Source organism: Castor canadensis, chromosome 10 (genome assembly GCF_047511655.1).
Source record: "Castor canadensis chromosome 10, mCasCan1.hap1v2, whole genome shotgun sequence".
Classification (NCBI taxonomy): domain Eukaryota; kingdom Metazoa; phylum Chordata; class Mammalia; order Rodentia; family Castoridae; genus Castor; species Castor canadensis.
The window spans coordinates 86,541,657-86,566,348 of record NC_133395.1 but is presented as its reverse complement, the minus strand read 5'-3'; the positions used below and the strand labels follow the sequence as shown (position 1 = coordinate 86,566,348).

General features: G+C 67.3%; 11 non-coding genes across 11 annotated transcripts; all 11 read left to right on the top strand.

Moving 5' to 3' along the window:
- The first annotated feature begins 1,172 nt into the window (after positions 1-1,172).
- LOC141412634 (5S ribosomal RNA) lies at positions 1,173-1,291 on the top strand. Its single transcript, XR_012437475.1, has one exon. It is a non-coding gene; the product is annotated as a 5S ribosomal RNA (ribosomal RNA).
- A 2,157-nt stretch (positions 1,292-3,448) lies between these two features.
- On the top strand, positions 3,449-3,567 carry LOC141413266 (5S ribosomal RNA). The gene has a single exon (XR_012438058.1). It is a non-coding gene; the product is annotated as a 5S ribosomal RNA (ribosomal RNA).
- Positions 3,568-5,726: 2,159 nt separating this feature from the next.
- LOC141413435 (5S ribosomal RNA) lies at positions 5,727-5,845 on the top strand. The gene has a single exon (XR_012438227.1). It is a non-coding gene; the product is annotated as a 5S ribosomal RNA (ribosomal RNA).
- A 2,138-nt stretch (positions 5,846-7,983) lies between these two features.
- Positions 7,984-8,102, top strand: LOC141412633 (5S ribosomal RNA). The gene has a single exon (XR_012437474.1). It is a non-coding gene; the product is annotated as a 5S ribosomal RNA (ribosomal RNA).
- A 2,139-nt stretch (positions 8,103-10,241) lies between these two features.
- LOC141412671 (5S ribosomal RNA) lies at positions 10,242-10,360 on the top strand. Its single transcript, XR_012437513.1, has one exon. It is a non-coding gene; the product is annotated as a 5S ribosomal RNA (ribosomal RNA).
- A 2,155-nt stretch (positions 10,361-12,515) lies between these two features.
- Positions 12,516-12,634, top strand: LOC141412632 (5S ribosomal RNA). The gene has a single exon (XR_012437473.1). It is a non-coding gene; the product is annotated as a 5S ribosomal RNA (ribosomal RNA).
- A 2,139-nt stretch (positions 12,635-14,773) lies between these two features.
- LOC141412833 (5S ribosomal RNA) lies at positions 14,774-14,892 on the top strand. Its single transcript, XR_012437675.1, has one exon. It is a non-coding gene; the product is annotated as a 5S ribosomal RNA (ribosomal RNA).
- A 2,158-nt stretch (positions 14,893-17,050) lies between these two features.
- LOC141413017 (5S ribosomal RNA) lies at positions 17,051-17,168 on the top strand. Its single transcript, XR_012437859.1, has one exon. It is a non-coding gene; the product is annotated as a 5S ribosomal RNA (ribosomal RNA).
- Positions 17,169-19,307: 2,139 nt separating this feature from the next.
- Positions 19,308-19,426, top strand: LOC141412669 (5S ribosomal RNA). Its single transcript, XR_012437511.1, has one exon. It is a non-coding gene; the product is annotated as a 5S ribosomal RNA (ribosomal RNA).
- A 2,158-nt stretch (positions 19,427-21,584) lies between these two features.
- LOC141412696 (5S ribosomal RNA) lies at positions 21,585-21,703 on the top strand. The gene has a single exon (XR_012437538.1). It is a non-coding gene; the product is annotated as a 5S ribosomal RNA (ribosomal RNA).
- Positions 21,704-23,842: 2,139 nt separating this feature from the next.
- On the top strand, positions 23,843-23,961 carry LOC141412668 (5S ribosomal RNA). The gene has a single exon (XR_012437510.1). It is a non-coding gene; the product is annotated as a 5S ribosomal RNA (ribosomal RNA).
- The last annotated feature ends 731 nt before the right edge of the window (positions 23,962-24,692 follow it).

The following is a 24,692-nucleotide window of genomic DNA, read 5'->3' as shown; positions in this document are numbered from 1 at the left end:
CACACACACCACGCAGAGACACCCAGACCACGCACGCACGCACGGGGACGCACCCTCCTCTCCCCCACCCCACACACGAGCAGCCGAAGGACAAGAGGGTATGGCTGGGGCCTGAGCGGGAACAAGCGAAGCCTTGGTTTGCGGCCCCTCGGCCAACTGCATCAGGATTTTTGTCTGGGCTCGGAGGCCAGAGGATCTCTGCCATTTGCTAGCAGGGCCAGGGATGGCAGGAGGGTGGGTACGTGGCTCAGCCAGGGCCAGTTCTGCTGGCACGATCCTGTAGCACGTGGCCGCGTAGCACGGGGCCGGGTCTGAAGGAGGCCAAGCAGGGGCACAAGACCCAGCAGCGGCACAGGGAAGAGGCCCAGGGCACCCAGGAGCAGACGAGACCCGGGAGTCGTGCGTGCTTGGCGTGGCCGCGGGCCCCGTGACGCCCGAGGACTCGAGTGCTCAGCCCCGTGTAGTGGCCGCGAAGGCCTGCCTGGGAGAAACGCCCCGGGAGGCCGGCAGGAACCCGGGATCGGAAGGGATGTGGAGGGGCCCCGGGTCGGAGGAGATGGCTTTGGCTGTGTTTGGTTTTGTTTCTTCTTCCCAAGATCCCGGGTGTGAAAGGGGCCAGAGGTGAAGTCCTGGGCTGGAAAGCCTCACGATTCAGCCCCGCAGCCCCAGGCCCTGAGTGTGGAGGAGGGCGGAGCGGGTCGGCGAAGGGCGCGGCTGCCGTTTTCCTGATGGGCTGGAGGGGCAGTGGCGCTTTCCGGACGAAGAGGGCCGGAAGGGTCCCCGAGACCTCCGCTGGGAGCCACGCACCCACCCAAGGATACGGCTCCAGGAGGCGACGGAGGAGGGCGGCTGCTTGCCCTGGCCCGAGCTGTGCGTCCCCCGCCTTGGCCACAGCAGTGGACATTCCCAGAAGAACAAGCGCCCGAGAGCACTGAGAAATTTTCCCCCGAGAAAACTTGACCCTCGTCCTGGCAGCAGGACACCTCGGGAAGAAAGCCACCCAGCGGCCACCTGGGCGAGACCGGCTGCCCGAGCAGGTGCGCGGGGCCTCTGGCCGCTGGCCCCGGGCTGCCAGCCCCCACCCGGACTCCCAGCCGTGCAAAGAGAGCAGCGTGGAGATGCACGCCGGGTCCCTCGGCAGGCTCTTGGGGCTCCCGGAGGCGGCGGCTAGCGTCTACGGCCATACCACCCTGAACGCGCCCGATCTCGTCTGATCTCGGAAGCTAAGCAGGGTCGGGCCTGGTTAGTACTTGGATGGGGGACCGCCTAGGAATACCGGGTGCTGTAGGCTTTTGCTCCTCCCTCCCTCGCTGCTCCTTTTGTCTTCGGGGACTTCGCCACCACCCCCCACCACCACCACCACCCCAGCACCACCACCACCACCACCACAACGACCCACCGTGACCACGACCCCGACCCCGTCCGGGCCACCCGCCAGACCCACGCACACCGAATCCTCACAGCTACGTCCCCGAATCCTCTCCCCTCCCGACACTCTCCTGGGGCGCGCGCCCGCGACACGGGTCACCAGCGAGGTTGGTCCCAGGCCACGTTGGGGACCGCTCACCAACTTCCCTCCAGGCGGGCGGGGAGGGACGTGCGGAAGCCATGAGAAAGTGGGTCCTGCACCCCAGCGGTCCCCACAGCGGGAAGCGCCACACCTGGGCTCGCCACAAGGTGGTGCACTGGGTCCAGGGCAAGACGCCAGGGGACCGAGAAGCAGGGAGCCTCAGTCGGGTGCTGCTCCACGTCGCGCTCCGTCGCTCAACCCAAGACAGGGCAGCCAGCGCGCGACCTCTACGTGGGATCCCGCCTCCCACGGCAGAGCCTGCGGTCACAGGGACAGAGGGCGCAGGCCGCCAGAGCTCCGGATGCCAGCGGCAGCTCCCCGTCCCGCTCAAAGGGAGGGAGGGCCGCCGCTGGCGCCCAGTCGCCTGTGCCACCCTCCGGGTCTCAAAGCACTCCTCAGTCAGCTCAAGGACCGGAGCCACCTGGCCTTCGGGGTCACATGGGCTTGGGCACGACGGAAGGGAACGCTTGCCCCCGTGGAACAGACATTCTCCCCGTGGACAACCTCAGGTGCCGGGACCCTCTGCTCCGCCTTGGAAAACCCACCTTCTGCAATGTATGCCCAACGCAATCAGGCCGAGCAGATTGACCCCCTCGGCCCGGCCCCAGTGTGTGATGGGGCTCTGTGCGTGAGGGCTTGCTCTTCCCCACCTACACCAGGCACGGCATCTAACACACACACACACACACACACACACACACACACACACACACACCACGCAGAGACACCCAGACCAGGCACGCACGCACGGGGACGCACCCTCCTCTCCCCCACCCCACACACGAGCAGCCGAAGGACAAGAGGGTATGGCTGGGGCCTGAGCGGGAACAAGCGAAGCCTTGGTTTGCGGCCCCTCGGCCAACTGCATCAGGATTTTTGTCTGGGCTCGGAGGCCAGAGGATCTCTGCCATTTGCTAGCAGGGCCAGGGATGGCAGGAGGGTGGGTACGGGGCTCAGCCAGGGCCAGTTCTGCTGGCACGATCCTGTAGCACGTGGCCGTGTAGCACGGAGCCGGGTCTGAAGGAGGCCAAGCAGGGGCACAAGACCCAGCAGCGGCACAGGGAAGAGGCCCAGGGCACCCAGGAGCAGACGAGACCCGGGAGTCGTGCGTGCTTGGCGTGGCCGCGGGCCCCGTGACGCCCGAGGACTCGAGTGCTCAGCCCCGTGTAGTGGCCGCGAAGGCCTGCCTGGGAGAAACGCCCCGGGAGGCCGGCAGGAACCCGGGATCGGAAGGGATGTGGAGGGGCCCCGGGTCAGAGGAGATGGCTTTGGCTGTGTTTGGTTTTGTTTCTTCTTCCCAAGATCCCGGGTGTGAAAGGGGCCAGAGGTGAAGTCCTGGGCTGGAAAGCCTCACGATTCAGCCCCGCAGCCCCAGGCCCTGAGTGTGGAGGAGGGCGGAGCGGGTCGGCGAAGGGCGCGGCTGCCGTTTTCCTGATGGGCTGGAGGGGCAGTGGCGCTTTCCGGACGAAGAGGACCGGAAGGGTCCCCGAGACCTCCGCTGGGAGCCACGCACCCACCCAAGGATACGGCTCCAGGAGGCGACGGAGGAGGGCGGCTGCTTGCCCTGGCCCGAGCTGTGCGTCCCCCGCCTTGGCCACAGCAGTGAACATTCCCAGAAGAACAAGCGCCCGAGAGCACTGAGAAATTTTCCCCCGAGAAAACTTGACCCTCGTCCTGGCAGCAGGACACCTCGGGAAGAAAGCCACCCAGCGGCCACCTGGGTGAGACCGGCTGCCCGAGCAGGCGCGCGGGACCTCTGGCCGCTGGCCCCGGGCTGCCAGCCCCCACCCGGACTCCCAGCCGTGCCAGGAGAGCAGCGTGGAGACGCACGCCGGGGCCCTCGGCAGGCTCTTGGGGCTCCCGGAGGCGGCGGCTAGCGTCTACGGCCATACCACCCTGAACGCGCCCGATCTCGTCTGATCTCGGAAGCTAAGCAGGGTCGGGCCTGGTTAGTACTTGGATGGGAGACCGCCTGGGAATACCGGGTGCTGTAGGCTTTTGCTCCTCCCTCCCTCGCTGCTCCTTTTGTCTTCGGGGACTTCGCCACAACCCCCCCCACCACCACCACCCCCAGCACCACCACCACCACCACCACAACGACCCACCGTGACCAAGACCCCGACCCCATCCGGGCCACCCGCCAGACCCACGCACACCGAATCCTCACAGCTACGTCCCCGAATCCTCTCCCCTCCCCACACTCTCCTGATGCGCGCTCCCGCGACACGGGTCACCAGCGAGGTTGGTCCCAGGCCACGTTGGTGACCGCTCCCCAACTGCCCTCCAGTCGGGCGGGGAGGGACGTGCGGAAGCCATGAGAAAGTGGGTCCTGCACCCCAGCGGGCCCCACAGTGGGACGCGCCACACCTGGGCTCGCCACAAGGTGGTGCACTGGGTCCAGGGCAAGACGCCAGGGGACAGAGAAGCAGGGAGCCTCAGTCGGGTGCTGCTCCACGTCGCGCTCCGTCGCTCAACCCAAGACAGGGCAGCCAGCGCGCGACCTCTACGTGGGATCCCGCCTCCCACGGCAGAGCCTGCGGTCACAGGGACAGAGGGCGCAGGCCGCCAGAGCTCCGGATGCCAGCGGCAGCTCCCGGTCCCGCTCAAAGGGAGGGAGTGCCGCCGCTGGCGCCCAGTCGCCTGTGCCACCCTCCGGGTCTCAAAGCACTCCTCAGTCAGCTCAAGGACCGGGGCCACCTGGCCTTCGGGGTCACATGGGCCTGGGCACGACGGAAGGGACCGCTTGCCCCCGTGGAACAGACATTCTCCCCGTGGACAACCTCAGGTGCCGGGACCCTCTGCTCCGCCTTGGAAAACCCACCTTCTGCAATGTATGCCCAACGCAATCAGGCCGAGCAGTTTGACCCCCTCGGCCCGGCCCCAGTGTGTGATGGGGCTCTGTGCGTGAGGGCTTGCTCTTCCCCACCTACACCAGGCACGGCATCTAACACACACACACACACACACACACACACACACACACACACACACACCACGCAGAGACACCCAGACCACGCACGCACGCACGGGGACGCACCCTCCTCTCCCCCACCCCACACACGAGCAGCCGAAGGACAAGAGGGTATGGCTGGGGCCTGAGCGGGAACAAGAGAAGCCTTGGTTTGCGGCCCCTCGGCCAACTGCATCAGGATTTTTGTCTGGGCTCGGAGGCCAGAGGATCTCTGCCATTTGCTAGCAGGGCCAGGGATGGCAGGAGGGTGGCTACGGGGCTCAGCCAGGGCCAGTTCTGCTGGCACGATCCTGTAGCACGTGGCCGCGTAGCACGGGGCCGGGTCTGAAGGAGGCCAAGCAGGGGCACAAGACCCAGCAGCGGCACAGGGAAGAGGCCCAGGGCACCCAGGAGCAGACGAGACCCGGGAGTCGTGCGTGCTTGGCGTGGCCGCGGGCCCCGTGACGCCCGAGGACTCTAGTGCTCAGCCCCGTGTAGTGGCCGTGAAGGCCTGCCTGGGAGAAACGCCCCGGGAGGCCGGCAGGAACCCGGGATCGGAAGGGATGTGGAGGGGCCCCGGGTCGGAGGAGATGGCTTTGGCTGTGTTTGGTTTTGTTTCTTCTTCCCAAGATCCCGGGTGTGAAAGGGGCCAGAGGTGAAGTCCTGGGCTGGAAAGCCTCACGATTCAGCCCCGCAGCCCCAGGCCCTGAGTGTGGAGGAGGGCGGAGCGGGTCGGCGAAGGGCGCGGCTGCCGTTTTCCTGATGGGCTGGAGGGGCAGTGGCGCTTTCCGGACGAAGAGGACCGGAAGGGTCCCCGAGACCTCCGCTGGGAGCCACGCACCCACCCAAGGATACGGCTCCAGGAGGCGACGGAGGAGGGCGGCTGCTTGCCCTGGCCCGAGCTGTGCGTCCCCCGCCTTGGCCACAGCAGTGAACATTCCCAGAAGAACAAGCGCCCGAGAGCACTGAGAAATTTTCCCCCGAGAAAACTTGACCCTCGTCCTGGCAGCAGGACACCTCGGGAAGAAAGCCACCCAGCGGCCACCTGGGCGAGACCGGCTGCCCGAGCAGGAGCGCGGGGCCTCTGGCCGCTGGCCCCGGGCTGCCAGCCCCCACCCGGACTCCCAGCCGTGCCAGGAGAGCAGCGTGGAGACGCACGCCGGGGCCCTCGGCAGGCTCTTGGGGCTCCCGGAGGCGGCGGCTAGCGTCTACGGCCATACCACCCTGAACGCGCCCGATCTCGTCTGATCTCGGAAGCTAAGCAGGGTCGGGCCTGGTTAGTACTAGGATGGGAGACCGCCTGGGAATACCGGGTGCTGTAGGCTTTTGCTCCTCCCTCCCTCGCTGCTCCTTTTGTCTTCGGGGACTTCGCCACCACCCCCCACCACCACCACCACCCCCAGCACCACCACCACCACCACCACAACGACCCACCGTGACCACGACCCCGACCCCGTCCGGGCCACCCGCCAGAACCACGCACACCGAATCCTCACAGCTATGTCCCAGAATCCTCTCCCCTCCCCACACTCTCCTGGGGCGCACGCCCGCGACACGGGTCACCAGCGAGGTTGGTCCCAGGCCACGTTGGGGACCGCTCCCCAACTGCCCTCCAGGCGGGCGGGGAGGGACGTGCGGAAGCCATGAGAAAGTGGGTCCTGCACCCCAGTCGGCCCCACAGCGGGATGCGCCACACCTGGGCTCGCCACAAGGTGGTGCACTGGGTCCAGGGCAAGACGCCAGGGGACAAAGAAGCAGGGAGCCTCAGTCGGGTGCTGCTCCACATCGCGCTCCGTCGCTCAACCCAAGACAGGGCAGCCAGCGCGCGACCTCTACGTGGGATCCCGCCTCCCACGGCAGAGCCTGCGGTCACAGGGACAGAGGGCGCAGGCCGCCAGAGCTCCGGATGCCAGCGGCAGCTCCCCGTCCCGCTCAAAGGGAGGGAGGGCCGCCGCTGGCGCCCAGTCGCCTGTGCCACCCTCCGGGTCTCAAAGCACTCCTCAGTCAGCTCAAGGACCGGAGCCACCTGGCCTTCGGGGTCACATGGGCTTGGGCACGACGGAAGGGAACGCTTGCACCCGTGGAACAGACATTCTCCCCGTGGACAACCTCAGGTGCCGGGACCCTCTGCGCCGCCTTGGAAAAACCACCTTCTGCAATGTATGCCCAACGCAATCAGGCCGAGCAGATTGACCCCCTCGGCCCGGCCCCAGTGTGTGATGGGGCTCTGTGCGTGAGGGCTTGCTCTTCCCCACCTACACCAGGCACGGCATCTAACACACACACACACACACACACACCACGCAGAGACACCCAGACCACGCACGCACGCACGGGGACGCACCCTCCTCTCCCCCACCCCACACACGAGCAGCCGAAGGACAAGAGGGTATGGCTGGGGCCTGAGCGGGAACAAGCGAAGCCTTGGTTTGCGGCCCCTCGGCCAACTGCATCAGGATTTTTGTCTGGGCTCGGAGGCCAGAGGATCTCTGCCATTTGCTAGCAGGGCCAGGGATGGCAGGAGGGTGGGTACGTGGCTCAGCCAGGGCCAGTTCTGCTGGCACGATCCTGTAGCACGTGGCCGCGTAGCACGGGGCCGGGTCTGAAGGAGGCCAAGCAGGGGCACAAGACCCAGCAGCGGCACAGGGAAGAGGCCCAGGGCACCCAGGAGCAGACGAGACCCGGGAGTCGTGCGTGCTTGGCGTGGCCGCGGGCCCCGTGACGCCCGAGGACTCGAGTGCTCAGCCCCGTGTAGTGGCCGCGAAGGCCTGCCTGGGAGAAACGCCCCGGGAGGCCGGCAGGAACCCGGGATCGGAAGGGATGTGGAGGGGCCCCGGGTCGGAGGAGATGGCTTTGGCTGTGTTTGGTTTTGTTTCTTCTTCCCAAGATCCCGGGTGTGAAAGGGGCCAGAGGTGAAGTCCTGGGCTGGAAAGCCTCACGATTCAGCCCCGCAGCCCCAGGCCCTGAGTGTGGAGGAGGGCGGAGCGGGTCGGCGAAGGGCGCGGCTGCCGTTTTCCTGATGGGCTGGAGGGGCAGTGGCGCTTTCCGGACGAAGAGGGCCGGAAGGGTCCCCGAGACCTCCGCTGGGAGCCACGCACCCACCCAAGGATACGGCTCCAGGAGGCGACGGAGGAGGGCGGCTGCTTGCCCTGGCCCGAGCTGTGCGTCCCCCGCCTTGGCCACAGCAGTGGACATTCCCAGAAGAACAAGCGCCCGAGAGCACTGAGAAATTTTCCCCCGAGAAAACTTGACCCTCGTCCTGGCAGCAGGACACCTCGGGAAGAAAGCCACCCAGCGGCCACCTGGGCGAGACCGGCTGCCCGAGCAGGTGCGCGGGGCCTCTGGCCGCTGGCCCCGGGCTGCCAGCCCCCACCCGGACTCCCAGCCGTGCAAAGAGAGCAGCGTGGAGATGCACGCCGGGTCCCTCGGCAGGCTCTTGGGGCTCCCGGAGGCGGCGGCTAGCGTCTACGGCCATACCACCCTGAACGCGCCCGATCTCGTCTGATCTCGGAAGCTAAGCAGGGTCGGGCCTGGTTAGTACTTGGATGGGGGACCGCCTAGGAATACCGGGTGCTGTAGGCTTTTGCTCCTCCCTCCCTCGCTGCTCCTTTTGTCTTCGGGGACTTCGCCACCACCCCCCACCACCACCACCACCCCAGCACCACCACCACCACCACCACAACGACCCACCGTGACCACGACCCCGACCCCGTCCGGGCCACCCGCCAGACCCACGCACACCGAATCCTCACAGCTACGTCCCCGAATCCTCTCCCCTCCCGACACTCTCCTGGGGCGCACGCCCGCGACACGGGTCACCAGCGAGGTTGGTCCCAGGCCACGTTGGGGACCGCTCACCAACTTCCCTCCAGGCGGGCGGGGAGGGACGTGCGGAAGCCATGAGAAAGTGGGTCCTGCACCCCAGCGGTCCCCACAGCGGGAAGCGCCACACCTGGGCTCGCCACAAGGTGGTGCACTGGGTCCAGGGCAAGACGCCAGGGGACCGAGAAGCAGGGAGCCTCAGTCGGGTGCTGCTCCACGTCGCGCTCCGTCGCTCAACCCAAGACAGGGCAGCCAGCGCGCGACCTCTACGTGGGATCCCGCCTCCCACGGCAGAGCCTGCGGTCACAGGGACAGAGGGCGCAGGCCGCCAGAGCTCCGGATGCCAGCGGCAGCTCCCCGTCCCGCTCAAAGGGAGGGAGGGCCGCCGCTGGCGCCCAGTCGCCTGTGCCACCCTCCGGGTCTCAAAGCACTCCTCAGTCAGCTCAAGGACCGGAGCCACCTGGCCTTCGGGGTCACATGGGCTTGGGCACGACGGAAGGGAACGCTTGCCCCCGTGGAACAGACATTCTCCCCGTGGACAACCTCAGGTGCCGGGACCCTCTGCTCCGCCTTGGAAAACCCACCTTCTGCAATGTATGCCCAACGCAATCAGGCCGAGCAGATTGACCCCCTCGGCCCGGCCCCAGTGTGTGATGGGGCTCTGTGCGTGAGGGCTTGCTCTTCCCCACCTACACCAGGCACGGCATCTAACACACACACACACACACACACACACCACGCAGAGACACCCAGACCACGCACGCACGCACGGGGACGCACCCTCCTCTCCCCCACCCCACACACGAGCAGCCGAAGGACAAGAGGGTATGGCTGGGGCCTGAGCGGGAACAAGCGAAGCCTTGGTTTGCGGCCCCTCGGCCAACTGCATCAGGATTTTTGTCTGGGCTCGGAGGCCAGAGGATCTCTGCCATTTGCTAGCAGGGCCAGGGATGGCAGGAGGGTGGCTACGGGGCTCAGCCAGGGCCAGTTCTGCTGGCACGATCCTGTAGCACGTGGCCGCGTTGCACGGGGCCGGGTCTGAAGGAGGCCAAGCAGGGGCACAAGACCCAGCAGCGGCACAGGGAAGAGGCCCAGGGCACCCAGGAGCTGACGAGACCCGGGAGTCGTGCGTGCTTGGCGTGGCCGCGGGCCCCGTGACGCCCGAGGACTCGAGTGCTCAGCCCTGTGTAGTGGCCGCGAAGGCCTGCCTGGGAGAAACGCCCGGGGAGGCCGGCAGGAACCCGGGATCGGAAGGGATGTGGAGGGGCCCCGGGTCGGAGGAGATGGCTTTGGCTGTGTTTGGTTTTGTTTCTTCTTCCCAAGATCCCGGGTGTGAAAGGGGCCAGAGGTGAAGTCCTGGGCTGGAAAGCCTCACGATTCAGCCCCGCAGCCCCAGGCCCTGAGCGTGGAGGAGGGCGGAGCGGGTCGGCGAAGGGCGCGGCTGCCGTTTTCCTGATGGGCTGGAGGGGCAGTGGCGCTTTCCGGACGACGAGGACCGGAAGGGTCCCCGAGACCTCCGCTGGGAGCCACGCACCCACCCAAGGATACGGCTCCAGGAGGCGACGGAGGAGGGCGGCTGCTTGCCCTGGCCCGAGCTGTGCGTCCCCCGCCTTGGCCACAGCAGTGAACATTCCCAGAAGAACAAGCGCCCGAGAGCACTGAGAAATTTTCCCCCGAGAAAACTTGACCCTCGTCCTGGCAGCAGGACACCTCGGGAAGAAAGCCACCCAGCGGCCACCTGGGCGAGACCGGCTGCCCGAGCAGGCGCGCGGGGCCTCTGGCCGCTGGCCCCGGGCTGCCAGCCCCCACCCGGACTCCCAGCCGTGCCAGGAGAGCAGCGTGGAGACGCACGCCGGGGCCCTCGGCAGGCTCTTGGGGCTCCCGGACGCGGCGGCTAGCGTCTACGGCCATACCACCCTGAACGCGCCCGATCTCGTCTGATCTCGGAAGCTAAGCAGGGTCGGGCCTGGTTAGTACTTGGATGGCAGACCGCCTGGGAATACCGGGTGCTGTAGGCTTTTGCTCCTCCCTCCCTCGCTGCTCCTTTTGTCTTCGTGGACTTCGCCACCACCACCCCACCACCACCACCACCCCCAGCACCACCACCACCACCACCACAACGACCCACCGTGACCACGACCCCGACCCCGTCCGGGCCACCCGCCAGACCCACGCACACCGAATCCTCACAGCTACGTCCCCGAATCCTCTCCCCTCCCCACACTCTCCTGGGGCGCGCGCCCGCGACACGGGTCACCAGCGAGGTTGGTCCCAGGCCACGTTGGGGACCGCTCCCCAACTGCCCTCCAGGCGGGCGGGGAGGGACGTGCGGAAGCCATGAGAAAGTGGGTCCTGCACCCCAGCGGGCCCCACAGCGGGACGCGCCACACCTGGGCTCGCCACAAGGTGGTGCACTGGGTCCAGGGCAAGACGCCAGGCGACAGAGAAGCAGGGAGCCTCAGTCGGGTGCTGCTCCACGTCGCTCTCCGTCGCTCAACCCAAGACAGGGCAGCCAGCGCGCGACCTCTACGTGGGATCCCGCCTCCCACGGCAGAGCCTGCGGTCACAGGGACAGAGGGCGCAGGCCGCCAGAGCTCCGGATGCCAGCGGCAGCTCCCGGTCCCGCTCAAAGGGAGGGAGGGCCGCCGCTGGCGCCCAGTCGCCTGTGCCACCCTCCGGGTCTCAAAGCACTCCTCAGTCAGCTCAAGGACCGGGGCCACCTGGCCTTCGGGGTCACATGGGCCTGGGCACGACGGAAGGGACCGCTTGCCCCCGTGGAACAGACATTCTCCCCGTGGACAACCTCAGGTGCCGGGACCCTCTGCTCCGCCTTGGAAAACCCACCTTCTGCAATGTATGCCCAACGCAATCAGGCCGAGCAGTTTGACCCCCTCGGCCCGGCCCCAGTGTGTGATGGGGCTCTGTGCGTGAGGGCTTGCTCTTCCCCACCTACACCAGGCACGGCATCTAACACACACACACACACACACACACACACACACACACACACCACGCAGAGACACCCAGACCACGCACGCACGCACGGGGACGCACCCTCCTCTCCCCCACCCCACACACGAGCAGCCGAAGGACAAGAGGGTATGGCTGGGGCCTGAGCGGGAACAAGCGAAGCCTTGGTTTGCGGCCCCTCGGCCAACTGCATCAGGATTTTTGTCTGGGCTCGGAGGCCAGAGGATCTCTGCCATTTGCTAGCAGGGCCAGGGATGGCAGGAGGGTGGGTACGTGGCTCAGCCAGGGCCAGTTCTGCTGGCACGATCCTGTAGCACGTGGCCGCGTAGCACGGGGCCGGGTCTGAAGGAGGCCAAGCAGGGGCACAAGACCCAGCAGCGGCACAGGGAAGAGGCCCAGGGCACCCAGGAGCAGACGAGACCCGGGAGTCGTGCGTGCTTGGCGTGGCCGCGGGCCCCGTGACGCCCGAGGACTCGAGTGCTCAGCCCCGTGTAGTGGCCGCGAAGGCCTGCCTGGGAGAAACGCCCCGGGAGGCCGGCAGGAACCCGGGATCGGAAGGGATGTGGAGGGGCCCCGGGTCGGAGGAGATGGCTTTGGCTGTGTTTGGTTTTGTTTCTTCTTCCCAAGATCCCGGGTGTGAAAGGGGCCAGAGGTGAAGTCCTGGGCTGGAAAGCCTCACGATTCAGCCCCGCAGCCCCAGGCCCTGAGTGTGGAGGAGGGCGGAGCGGGTCGGCGAAGGGCGCGGCTGCCGTTTTCCTGATGGGCTGGAGGGGCAGTGGCGCTTTCCGGACGAAGAGGGCCGGAAGGGTCCCCGAGACCTCCGCTGGGAGCCACGCACCCACCCAAGGATACGGCTCCAGGAGGCGACGGAGGAGGGCGGCTGCTTGCCCTGGCCCGAGCTGTGCGTCCCCTGCCTTGGCCACAGCAGTGGACATTCCCAGAAGAACAAGCGCCCGAGAGCACTGAGAAATTTTCCCCCGAGAAAACTTGACCCTCGTCCTGGCAGCAGGACACCTCGGGAAGAAAGCCACCCAGCGGCCACCTGGGCGAGACCGGCTGCCCGAGCAGGTGCGCGGGGCCTCTGGCCGCTGGCCCCGGGCTGCCAGCCCCCACCCGGACTCCCAGCCGTGCAAAGAGAGCAGCGTGGAGATGCACGCCGGGGCCCTCGGCAGGCTCTTGGGGCTCCCGGAGGCGGCGGCTAGCGTCTACGGCCATACCACCCTGAACGCGCCCGATCTCGTCTGATCTCGGAAGCTAAGCAGGGTCGGGCCTGGTTAGTACTTGGATGGGGGACCGCCTAGGAATACCGGGTGCTGTAGGCTTTTGCTCCTCCCTCCCTCGCTGCTCCTTTTGTCTTCGGGGACTTCGCCACCACCCCCCACCACCACCACCACCCCAGCACCACCACCACCACCACCACAACGACCCACCGTGACCACGACCCCGACCCCGTCCGGGCCACCCGCCAGACCCACGCACACCGAATCCTCACAGCTACGTCCCCGAATCCTCTCCCCTCCCGACACTCTCCTGGGGCGCGCGCCCGCGACACGGGTCACCAGCGAGGTTGGTCCCAGGCCACGTTGGGGACCGCTCCCCAACTTCCCTCCAGGCGGGCGGGGAGGGACGTGCGGAAGCCATGAGAAAGTGGGTCCTGCACCCCAGCGGTCCCCACAGCGGGAAGCGCCACACCTGGGCTCGCCACAAGGTGGTGCACTGGGTCCAGGGCAAGACGCCAGGGGACCGAGAAGCAGGGAGCCTCAGTCGGGTGCTGCTCCACGTCGCGCTCCGTCGCTCAACCCAAGACAGGGCAGCCAGCGCGCGACCTCTACGTGGGATCCCGCCTCCCACGGCAGAGCCTGCGGTCACAGGGACAGAGGGCGCAGGCCGCCAGAGCTCCGGATGCCAGCGGCAGCTCCCCGTCCCGCTCAAAGGGAGGGAGGGCCGCCGCTGGCGCCCAGTCGCCTGTGCCACCCTCCGGGTCTCAAAGCACTCCTCAGTCAGCTCAAGGACCGGAGCCACCTGGCCTTCGGGGTCACATGGGCTTGGGCACGACGGAAGGGAACGCTTGCCCCCGTGGAACAGACATTCTCCCCGTGGACAACCTCAGGTGCCGGGACCCTCTGCTCCGCCTTGGAAAACCCACCTTCTGCAATGTATGCCCAACGCAATCAGGCCGAGCAGATTGACCCCCTCGGCCCGGCCCCAGTGTGTGATGGGGCTCTGTGCGTGAGGGCTTGCTCTTCCCCACCTACACCAGGCACGGCATCTAACACACACACACACACACACACACACCACGCAGAGACACCCAGACCACGCACGCACGCACGGGGACGCACCCTCCTCTCCCCCACCCCACACACGAGCAGCCGAAGGACAAGAGGGTATGGCTGGGGCCTGAGCGGGAACAAGCGAAGCCTTGGTTTGCGGCCCCTCGGCCAACTGCATCAGGATTTTTGTCTGGGCTCGGAGGCCAGAGGATCTCTGCCATTTGCTAGCAGGGCCAGGGATGGCAGGAGGGTGGGTACGGGGCTCAGCCAGGTCCAGTTCTGCTGGCATGATCCTGTAGCACGTGGCCGCGTTGCACGGGGCCGGGTCTGAAGGAGGCCAAGCAGGGGCACAAGACCCAGCAGCGGCACAGGGAAGAGGCCCAGGGCACCCAGGAGCTGACGAGACCCGGGAGTCGTGCGTGCTTGGCGTGGCCGCGGGCCCCGTGACGCCCGAGGACTCGAGTGCTCAGCCCTGTGTAGTGGCCGCGAAGGCCTGCCTGCGAGAAACGCCCGGGGAGGCCGGCAGGAACCCGGGATCGGAAGGGATGTGGAGGGGCCCCGGGTCGGAGGAGATGGCTTTGGCTGTGTTTGGTTTTGTTTCTTCTTCCCAAGATCCCGGGTGTGAAAGGGGCCAGAGGTGAAGTCCTGGGCTGGAAAGCCTCACGATTCAGCCCCGCAGCCCCAGGCCCTGAGCGTGGAGGAGGGCGGAGCGGGTCGGCGAAGGGCGCGGCTGCCGTTTTCCTGATGGGCTGGAGGGGCAGTGGCGCTTTCCGGACGACGAGGACCGGAAGGGTCCCCGAGACCTCCGCTGGGAGCCACGCACCCACCCAAGGATACGGCTCCAGGAGGCGACGGAGGAGGGCGGCTGCTTGCCCTGGCCCGAGCTGTGCGTCCCCCGCCTTGGCCACAGCAGTGAACATTCCCAGAAGAACAAGCGCCCGAGAGCACTGAGAAATTTTCCCCCGAGAAAACTTGACCCTCGTCCTGGCAGCAGGACACCTCGGGAAGAAAGCCACCCAGCGGCCACCTGGGTGAGACCGGCTGCCCGAGCAGGCGGGCGGGGCCTCTGGCCGCTGGCCCCGGGCTGCCAGCCCCCACCCGGACTCCCAGCCGTGCCAGGAGAGCAGCGTGGAGACGCACGCCGGGGCCCTCGGCAGGCTCTTGGGGCTCCCGGAGGCGGCGGCTAGCGTCTACGGCCATACCACCCTGAACGCCCCCGATCTCGTCTGATCTCGGAAGCTAAGCAGGGTCGGGCCTGATTAGTACTTGGATGGCAGACCGCCTGGGAATACCGGGTGCTGTAGGCTTTTGCTCCTCCCTCCCTCGCTGCTCCTTTTGTCTTCGGGGACTTCGCCACCACCACCCCACCACCACCACCACCCCCAGCACCACCACCACCACCACCACCACAACGACCCACCGTGACCACGACCCCGACCCCGTCCGGGCCACCCGCCAGACCCACGCACACCAAATCCTCACAGCTACGTCCCCGAATCCTCTCCCCTCCCCACACTCTCCTGGGGCGCGCGCCCGCGACACGGGTCACCAGCGAGGTTGGTCCCAGGCCACGTTGGGGACCGCTCCCCAACTGCCCTCCAGGCGGGCGGGGAGGGACGTGCGGAAGCCATGAGAAAGTGGGTCCTGCACCCCAGCGGGCCCCACAGCGGGACGCGCCACACCTGGGCTCGCCACAAGGTGGTGCACTGGGTCCAGGGTAAGACGCCAGGGGACAGAGAAGCAGGGAGCCTCAGTCGGGTGCTGCTCCACGTCGCGATCCATCGCTCAACCCAAGACAGGGTAGCCAGCGCGCGACCTCTATGTGGGATCCCGCCTCCCACGGCAGAGCCTGCGGTCACAGGGACAGAGGGCGCAGGCCGCCAGAGCTCCGGATGCCAGCGGCAGCTCCCCGTCACGCTCAAAGGGAGGGAGGGCCGCCGCTGGCGCCCAGTCGCCTGTGCCACCCTCCGGGTCTCAAAGCACTCCTCAGTCAGCTCAAGGACCGAGGCCACCTGGCCTTCGGGGTCACATCGGCTTGGGCACGACGGAAGGGACCGCTTGCCCCCGTGGAACAGACATTCTCCCCGTGGACAACCTCAGGTGCCGGGACCCTCTGCTCCGCCTTGGAAAACCCACCTTCTGCAATGTATGCCCAACGCAATCAGGCCGAGCAGATTGACCCCCTCGGCCCGGCCCCAGTGTGTGATGGGGCTCTGTGCGTGAGGGCTTGCTCTTCCCCACCTACACCAGGCACGGCATCTAACACACACACACACACACACACACACACACACACACACACCACGCAGAGACACCCAGACCACGCACGCACGCACGGGGACGCACCCTCCTCTCCCCCACCCCACACACGAGCAGCCGAAGGACAAGAGGGTATGGCTGGGGCCTGAGCGGGAACAAGAGAAGCCTTGGTTTGCGGCCCCTCGGCCAACTGCATCAGGATTTTTGTCTGGGCTCGGAGGCCAGAGGATCTCTGCCATTTGCTAGCAGGGCCAGGGATGGCAGGAGGGTGGCTACGGGGCTCAGCCAGGGCCAGTTCTGCTGGCACGATCCTGTAGCACGTGGCCGCGTAGCACGGGGCCGGGTCTGAAGGAGGCCAAGCAGAGGCACAAGACCCAGCAGCGGCACAGGGAAGAGGCCCAGGGCACCCAGGAGCAGACGAGACCCGGGAGTCGTGCGTGCTTGGCGTGGCCGCGGGCCCCGTGACGCCCGAGGACTCGAGTGCTCAGCCCCGTGTAGTGGCCGCGAAGGCCTGCCTGGGAGAAACGCCCCGGGAGGCCGGCAGGAACCCGGGATCGGTAGGGATGTGGAGGGGCCCCGGGTCGGAGGAGATGGCTTTGGCTGTGTTTGGTTTTGTTTCTTCTTCCCAAGATCCCGGGTGTGAAAGGGGCCAGAGGTGAAGTCCTGGGCTGGAAAGCCTCACGATTCAGCCCCGCAGCCCCAGGCCCTGAGTGTGGAGGAGGGCGGAGGGGGTCGGCGAAGGGCGCGGCTGCCGTTTTCCTGATGGGCTGGAGGGGCAGTGGCGCTTTCCGGACGAAGAGGACCGGAAGGGTCCCCGAGACCTCCGCTGGGAGCCACGCACCCACCCAAGGATAGGGCTCCAGGAGGCGACAGAGGAGGGCGGCTGCTTGCCCTGGCCCGAGCTGTGCGTCCCCCGCCTTGGCCACAGCAGTGAAGATTCCCAGAAGAACAAGCGCCCGAGAGCACTGAGAAATTTTCCCCCGAGAAAACTTGACCCTCGTCCTGGCAGCAGGACACCTCGGGAAGAAAGCCACCCAGCGGCCACCTGGGCGAGACCGGCTGCCCGAGCAGGCGCGCGGGGCCTCTGGCCGCTGGCCCCGGGCTGCCAGCCCCCACCCGGACTCCCAGCCGTGCCAGGAGAGCAGCGTGGAGACGCACGCCGGGGCCATCGGCAGGTTCTTGGGGCTCCCGGAGGCGGCGGCTAGCGTCTACGGCCATACCACCCTGAACGCGCCCGATCTTGTCTGATCTCGGAAGCTAAGCAGGGTCGGCCTGGTTAGTACTTGGATGGGAGACCGCCTGGGAATACCGGGTGCTGTAGGCTTTTGCTCCTCCCTCCCTCGCTGCTCCTTTTGTCTTCGGGGACTTCGCCACCACCCCCCACCACCACCACCACCCCAGCACCACCACCACCACCACCACAACGACCCACCGTGACCACGACCCCGACCCCGTCCGGGCCACCCGCCAGACCCACGCACACCGAATCCTCACAGCTACGTCCCCGAATCCTCTCCCCTCCCGACACTCTCCTGGGGCGCGCGCCCGCGACACGGGTCACCAGCGAGGTTGGTCCCAGGCCACGTTGGGGACCGCTCCCCAACTGCCCTCCAGGCGGGCGGGGAGGGACGTGCGGAAGCCATGAGAAAGTGGGTCCTGCACCCCAGCGGTCCCCACAGCGGGAAGCGCCACACCTGGGCTCGCCACAAGGTGGTGCACTGGGTCCAGGGCAAGACGCCAGGGGACCGAGAAGCAGGGAGCCTCAGTCGGGTGCTGCTCCACGTCGCGCTCCGTCGCTCAACCCAAGACAGGGCAGCCAGCGCGCGACCTCTACGTGGGATCCCGCCTCCCACGGCAGAGCCTGCGGTCACAGGGACAGAGGGCGCAGGCCGCCAGAGCTCCGGATGCCAGCGGCAGCTCCCCGTCCCGCTCAAAGGGAGGGAGGGCCGCCGCTGGCGCCCAGTCGCCTGTGCCACCCTCCGGGTCTCAAAGCACTCCTCAGTCAGCTCAAGGACCGGAGCCACCTGGCCTTCGGGGTCACATGGGCTTGGGCACGACGGAAGGGAACGCTTGCCCCCGTGGAACAGACATTCTCCCCGTGGACAACCTCAGGTGCCGGGACCCTCTGCTCCGCCTTGGAAAACCCACCTTCTGCAATGTATGCCCAACGCAATCAGGCCGAGCAGATTGACCCCCTCGGCCCGGCCCCAGTGTGTGATGGGGCTCTGTGCGTGAGGGCTTGCTCTTCCCCACCTACACCAGGCACGGCATCTAACACACACACACACACACACACACACCACGCAGAGACACCCAGACCACGCACGCACGCACGGGGACGCACCCTCCTCTCCCCCACCCCACACACGAGCAGCCGAAGGACAAGAGGGTATGGCTGGGGCCTGAGCGGGAACAAGCGAAGCCTTGGTTTGCGGCCCCTCGGCCAACTGCATCAGGATTTTTGTCTGGGCTCGGAGGCCAGAGGATCTCTGCCATTTGCTAGCAGGGCCAGGGATGGCAGGAGGGTGGGTACGGGGCTCAGCCAGGTCCAGTTCTGCTGGCACGATCCTGTAGCACGTGGCCGCGTTGCACGGGGCCGGGTCTGAAGGAGGCCAAGCAGGGGCACAAGACCCAGCAGCGGCACAGGGAAGAGGCCCAGGGCACCCAGGAGCTGACGAGACCCGGGAGTCGTGCGTGCTTGGTGTGGCCGCGGGCCCCGTGACGCCCGAGGACTCGAGTGCTCAGCCCTGTGTAGTGGCCGCGAAGGCCTGCCTGGGAGAAACGCCCGGGGAGGCCGGCAGGAACCCGGGATCGGAAGGGATGTGGAGGGGCCCCGGGTCGGAGGAGATGGCTTTGGCTGTGTTTGGTTTTGTTTCTTCTTCCCAAGATCCCGGGTGTGAAAGGGGCCAGAGGTGAAGTCCTGGGCTGGAAAGCCTCACGATTCAGCCCCGCAGCCCCAGGCCCTGAGCGTGGAGGAGGGCGGAGCGGGTCGGCGAAGGGCGCGGCTGCCGTTTTCCTGATGGGCTGGAGGGGCAGTGGCGCTTTCCGGACGACGAGGACCGGAAGGGTCCCCGAGACCTCCGCTGGGAGCCACGCACCCACCCAAGGATACGGCTCCAGGAGGCGACGGAGGAGGGCGGCTGCTTGCCCTGGCCCGAGCTGTGCGTCCCCCGCCTTGGCCACAGCAGTGAACATTCCCAGAAGAACAAGCGCCCGAGAGCACTGAGAAATTTTCCCCCGAGAAAACTTGACCCTCGTCCTGGCAGCAGGACACCTCGGGAAGAAAGCCACCCAGCGGCCACCTGGGCGAGACCGGCTGCCCGAGCAGGCGCGCGGGGCCTCTGGCCGCTGGCCCCGGGCTGCCAGCCCCCACCCGGACTCCCAGCCGTGCCAGGAGAGCAGCGTGGAGACGCACGCCGGGGCCCTCGGCAGGCTCTTGGGGCTCCCGGAGGCGGCGGCTAGCGTCTACGGCCATACCACCCTGAACGCGCCCGATCTCGTCTGATCTCGGAAGCTAAGCAGGGTCGGGCCTGGTTAGTACTTGGATGGCAGACCGCCTGGGAATACCGGGTGCTGTAGGCTTTTGCTCCTCCCTCCCTCGCTGCTCCTTTTGTCTTCGTGGACTTCGCCACCACCACCCCACCACCACCACCACCCCCAGCACCACCACCACCACCACCACCACAACGACCCACCGTGACCACGACCCCGACCCCGTCCGGGCCACCCGCCAGACCCACGCACACCGAATCCTCACAGCTACGTCCCCGAATCCTCTCCCCTCCCCACACTCTCCTGGGGCGCGCGCCCGCGACACGGGTCACCAGCGAGGTTGGTCCCAGGCCACGTTGGGGACCGCTCCCCAACTGCCCTCCAGGCGGGCGGGGAGGGACGTGCGGAAGCCATGAGAAAGTGGGTCCTGCACCCCAGCGGGCCCCACAGCGGGACGCGCCACACCTGGGCTCGCCACAAGGTGGTGCACTGGGTCCAGGGCAAGACGCCAGGGGACAGAGAAGCAGGGAGCCTCAGTCGGGTGCTGCTCCACGTCGCGATCCGTCGCTCAACCCAAGACAGGGTAGCCAGCGCGCGACCTCTACGTGGGATCCCGACTCCCACGGCAGAGCCTGCGGTCACAGGGACAGAGGGCGCAGGCCGCCAGAGCTCCGGATGCCAGCGGCAGATCCCCGTCCCGCTCAAAGGGAGGGAGGGCCGCCGCTGGCGCCCAGTCGCCTGTGCCACCCTCCGGGTCTCAAAGCACTCCTCAGTCAGCTCAAGGACCGGGGCCACCTGGCCTTCGGGGTCACATGGGCTTGGGCACGACGGAAGGGACCGCTTGCCCCCGTGGAACAGACATTCTCCCCGTGGACAACCTCAGGTGCCGGGACCCTCTGCTCCGCCTTGGAAAACCCACCTTCTGCAATGTATGCCCAACGCAATCAGGCCGAGCAGATTGACCCCCTCGGCCCGGCCCCAGTGTGTGATGGGGCTCTGTGCGTGAGGGCTTGCTCTTCCCCACCTACACCAGGCACGGCATCTAACACACACACACACACACACACACACACACACACACACACCACGCAGAGACACCCAGACCACGCACGCACGCACGGGGACGCACCCTCCTCTCCCCCACCCCACACACGAGCAGCCGAAGGACAAGAGGGTATGGCTGGGGCCTGAGCGGGAACAAGAGAAGCCTTGGTTTGCGGCCCCTCGGCCAACTGCATCAGGATTTTTGTCTGGGCTCGGAGGCCAGAGGATCTCTGCCATTTGCTAGCAGGGCCAGGGATGGCAGGAGGGTGGCTACGGGGCTCAGCCAGGGCCAGTTCTGCTGGCACGATCCTGTAGCACGTGGCCGCGTAGCACGGGGCCGGGTCTGAAGGAGGCCAAGCAGAGGCACAAGACCCAGCAGCGGCACAGGGAAGAGGCCCAGGGCAACCAGGAGCAGACGAGACCCGGGAGTCGTGCGTGCTTGGCGTGGCCGCGGGCCCCGTGACGCCCGAGGACTCGAGTGCTCAGCCCCGTGTAGTGGCCGCGAAGGCCTGCCTGGGAGAAACGCCCCGGGAGGCCGGTAGGAACCCGGGATCGGAAGGGATGTGGAGGGGCCCCGGGTCGGAGGAGATGGCTTTGGCTGTGTTTGGTTTTGTTTCTTCTTCCCAAGATCCCGGGTGTGAAAGGGGCCAGAGGTGAAGTCCTGGGCTGGAAAGCCTCACGATTCAGCCCCGCAGCCCCAGGCCCTGAGTGTGGAGGAGGGCGGAGCGGGTCGGCGAAGGGCGCGGCTGCCGTTTTCCTGATGGGCTGGAGGGGCAGTGGCGCTTTCCGGACGAAGAGGACCGGAAGGGTCCCCGAGACCTCCGCTGGGAGCCACGCACCCACCCAAGGATACGGCTCCAGGAGGCGACAGAGGAGGGCGGCTGCTTGCCCTGGCCCGAGCTGTGCGTCCCCCGCCTTGGCCACAGCAGTGAACATTCCCAGAAGAACAAGCGCCCGAGAGCACTGAGAAATTTTCCCCCGAGAAAACTTGACCCTCATCCTGGCAGCAGGACACCTCGGGAAGAAAGCCACCCAGCGGCCACCTGGGCGAGACCGGCTGCCCGAGCAGGCGCGCGGGGCCTCTGGCCGCTGGCCCCGGGCTGCCAGCCCCCACCCGGACTCCCAGCCGTGCCAGGAGAGCAGCGTGGAGACGCACGCCGGGGCCATCGGCAGGTTCTTGGGGCTCCCGGAGGCGGCGGCTAGCGTCTACGGCCATACCACCCTGAACGCGCCCGATCTTGTCTGATCTCGGAAGCTAAGCAGGGTCGGGCCTGGTTAGTACTTGGATGGGAGACCGCCTGGGAATACCGGGTGCTGTAGGCTTTTGCTCCTCCCTCCCTCGCTGCTCCTTTTGTCTTCGGGGACTTCGCCACCACCCCCCACCACCACCACCACCCCAGCACCACCACCACCACCACCACAACGACCCACCGTGACCACGACCCCGACCCCGTCCGGGCCACCCGCCAGACCCACGCACACCGAATCCTCACAGCTACGTCCCCGAATCCTCTCCCCTCCCGACACTCTCCTGGGGCGCGCGCCCGCGACACGGGTCACCAGCGAGGTTGGTCCCAGGCCACGTTGGGGACCGCTCCCCAACTTCCCTCCAGGCGGGCGGGGAGGGACGTGCGGAAGCCATGAGAAAGTGGGTCCTGCACCCCAGCGGTCCCCACAGCGGGAAGCGCCACACCTGGGCTCGCCACAAGGTGGTGCACTGGGTCCAGGGCAAGACGCCAGGGGACCGAGAAGCAGGGAGCCTCAGTCGGGTGCTGCTCCACGTCGCGCTCCGTCGCTCAACCCAAGACAGGGCAGCCAGCGCGCGACCTCTACGTGGGATCCCGCCTCCCACGGCAGAGCCTGCGGTCACAGGGACAGAGGGCGCAGGCCGCCAGAGCTCCGGATGCCAGCGGCAGCTCCCCGTTCCGCTCAAAGGGAGGGAGGGCCGCCGCTGGCGCCCAGTCGCCTGTGCAACCCTCCGGGTCTCAAAGCACTCCTCAGTCAGCTCAAGGACCGGAGCCACCTGGCCTTCGGGGTCACATGGGCTTGGGCACGACGGAAGGGAACGCTTGCCCCCGTGGAACAGACATTCTCCCCGCGGACAACCTCAGGTGCCGGGACCCTCTGCTCCGCCTTGGAAAACCCACCTTCTGCAATGTATGCCCAACGCAATCAGGCCGAGCAGATTGACCCCCTCGGCCCGGCCCCAGTGTGTGATGGGGCTCTGTGCGTGAGGGCTTGCTCTTCCCCACCTACACCAGGCACGGCATCTAACACACACACACACACACACACACACCACGCAGAGACACCCAGACCACGCACGCACGCACGGGGACGCACCCTCCTCTCCCCCACCCCACACACGAGCAGCCGAAGGACAAGAGGGTATGGCTGGGGCCTGAGCGGGAACAAGCGAAGCCTTGGTTTGCGGCCCCTCGGCCAACTGCATCAGGATTTTTGTCTGGGCTCGGAGGCCAGAGGATCTCTGCCATTTGCTAGCAGGGCCAGGGATGGCAGGAGGGTGGGTACGGGGCTCAGCTAGGTCCAGTTCTGCTGGCACGATCCTGTAGCACGTGGCCGCATTGCACGGGGCCGGGTCTGAAGGAGGCCAAGCAGGGGCACAAGACCCAGCAGCGGCACAGGGAAGAGGCCCAGGGCACCCAGGAGCTGACGAGACCCGGGAGTCGTGCGTGCTTGGTGTGGCCGCGGGCCCCGTGACGCCCGAGGACTCGAGTGCTCAGCCCTGTGTAGTGGCCGCGAAGGCCTGCCTGGGAGAAACGCCCGGGGAGGCCGGCAGGAACCCGGGATCGGACGGGATGTGGAGGGGCCCCGGGTCGGAGGAGATGGCTTTGGCTGTGTTTGGTTTTGTTTCTTCTTCCCAAGATCCCGGGTGTGAAAGGGGCCAGAGGTGAAGTCCTGGGCTGGAAAGCCTCACGATTCAGCCCCGCAGCCCCAGGCCCTGAGCGTGGAGGAGGGCGGAGCGGGTCGGCGAAGGGCGCGGCTGCCGTTTTCCTGATGGGCTGGAGGGGCAGTGGCGCTTTCCGGACGACGAGGACCGGAAGGGTCCCCGAGACCTCCGCTGGGAGCCACGCACCCACCCAAGGATACGGCTCCAGGAGGCGACGGAGGAGGGCGGCTGCTTGCCCTGGCCCGAGCTGTGCGTCCCCCGCCTTGGCCACAGCAGTGAACATTCCCAGAAGAACAAGCGCCCGAGAGCACTGAGAAATTTTCCCCCGAGAAAACTTGACCCTCGTCCTGGCAGCAGGACACCTCGGGAAGAAAGCCACCCAGCGGCCACCTGGGCGAGACCGGCTGCCCGAGCAGGCGCACGGGGCCTCTGGCCGCTGGCCCCGGGCTGCCAGCCCCCACCCGGACTCCCAGCCGTGCCAGGAGAGCAGCGTGGAGACGCACGCCGGGGCCCTCGGCAGGCTCTTGGGGCTCCCGGAGGCGGCGGCTAGCGTCTACGGCCATACCACCCTGAACGCGCCCGATCTCGTCTGATCTCGGAAGCTAAGCAGGGTCGGGCCTGGTTAGTACTTGGATGGCAGACCGCCTGGGAATACCGGGTGCTGTAGGCTTTTGCTCCTCCCTCCCTCGCTGCTCCTTTTGTCTTCGTGGACTTCGCCACCACCACCCCACCACCACCACCACCCCCAGCACCACCACCACCACCACCACCACAACGACCCACCGTGACCACGACCCCGACCCCGTCCGGGCCACCAGCCAGACCCACGCACACCGAATCCTCACAGCTACGTCCCCGAATCCTCTCCCCTCCCCACACTCTCCTGGGGCGCGCGCCCGCGACACGGGTCACCAGCGAGGTTGGTCCCAGGCCACGTTGGGGACCGCTCCCCAACTGCCCTCCAGGCGGGCGGGGAGGGACGTGCGGAAGCCATGAGAAAGTGGGTCCTGCACCCCAGCGGGCCCCACAGCGGGACGCGCCACACCTGGGCTCGCCACAAGGTGGTGCACTGGGTCCAGGGCAAGACGCCAGGGGACAGAGAAGCAGGGAGCCTCAGTCGGGTGCTGCTCCACGTCGCGATCCGTCGCTCAACCCAAGACAGGGTAGCCAGCGCGCGACCTCTACGTGGGATCCCGCCTCCCACGGCAGAGCCTGCGGTCACAGGGACAGAGGGCGCAGGCCGCCAGAGCTCCGGATGCCAGCGGCAGCTCCCTGTCCCGCTCAAAGGGAGGGAGGGCCGCCGCTGGCGCCCAGTCGCCTGTGCCACCCTCCGGGTCTCAAAGCACTCCTCAGTCAGCTCAAGGACCGGGGCCACCGGGCCTTCGGGGTCACATCGGCTTG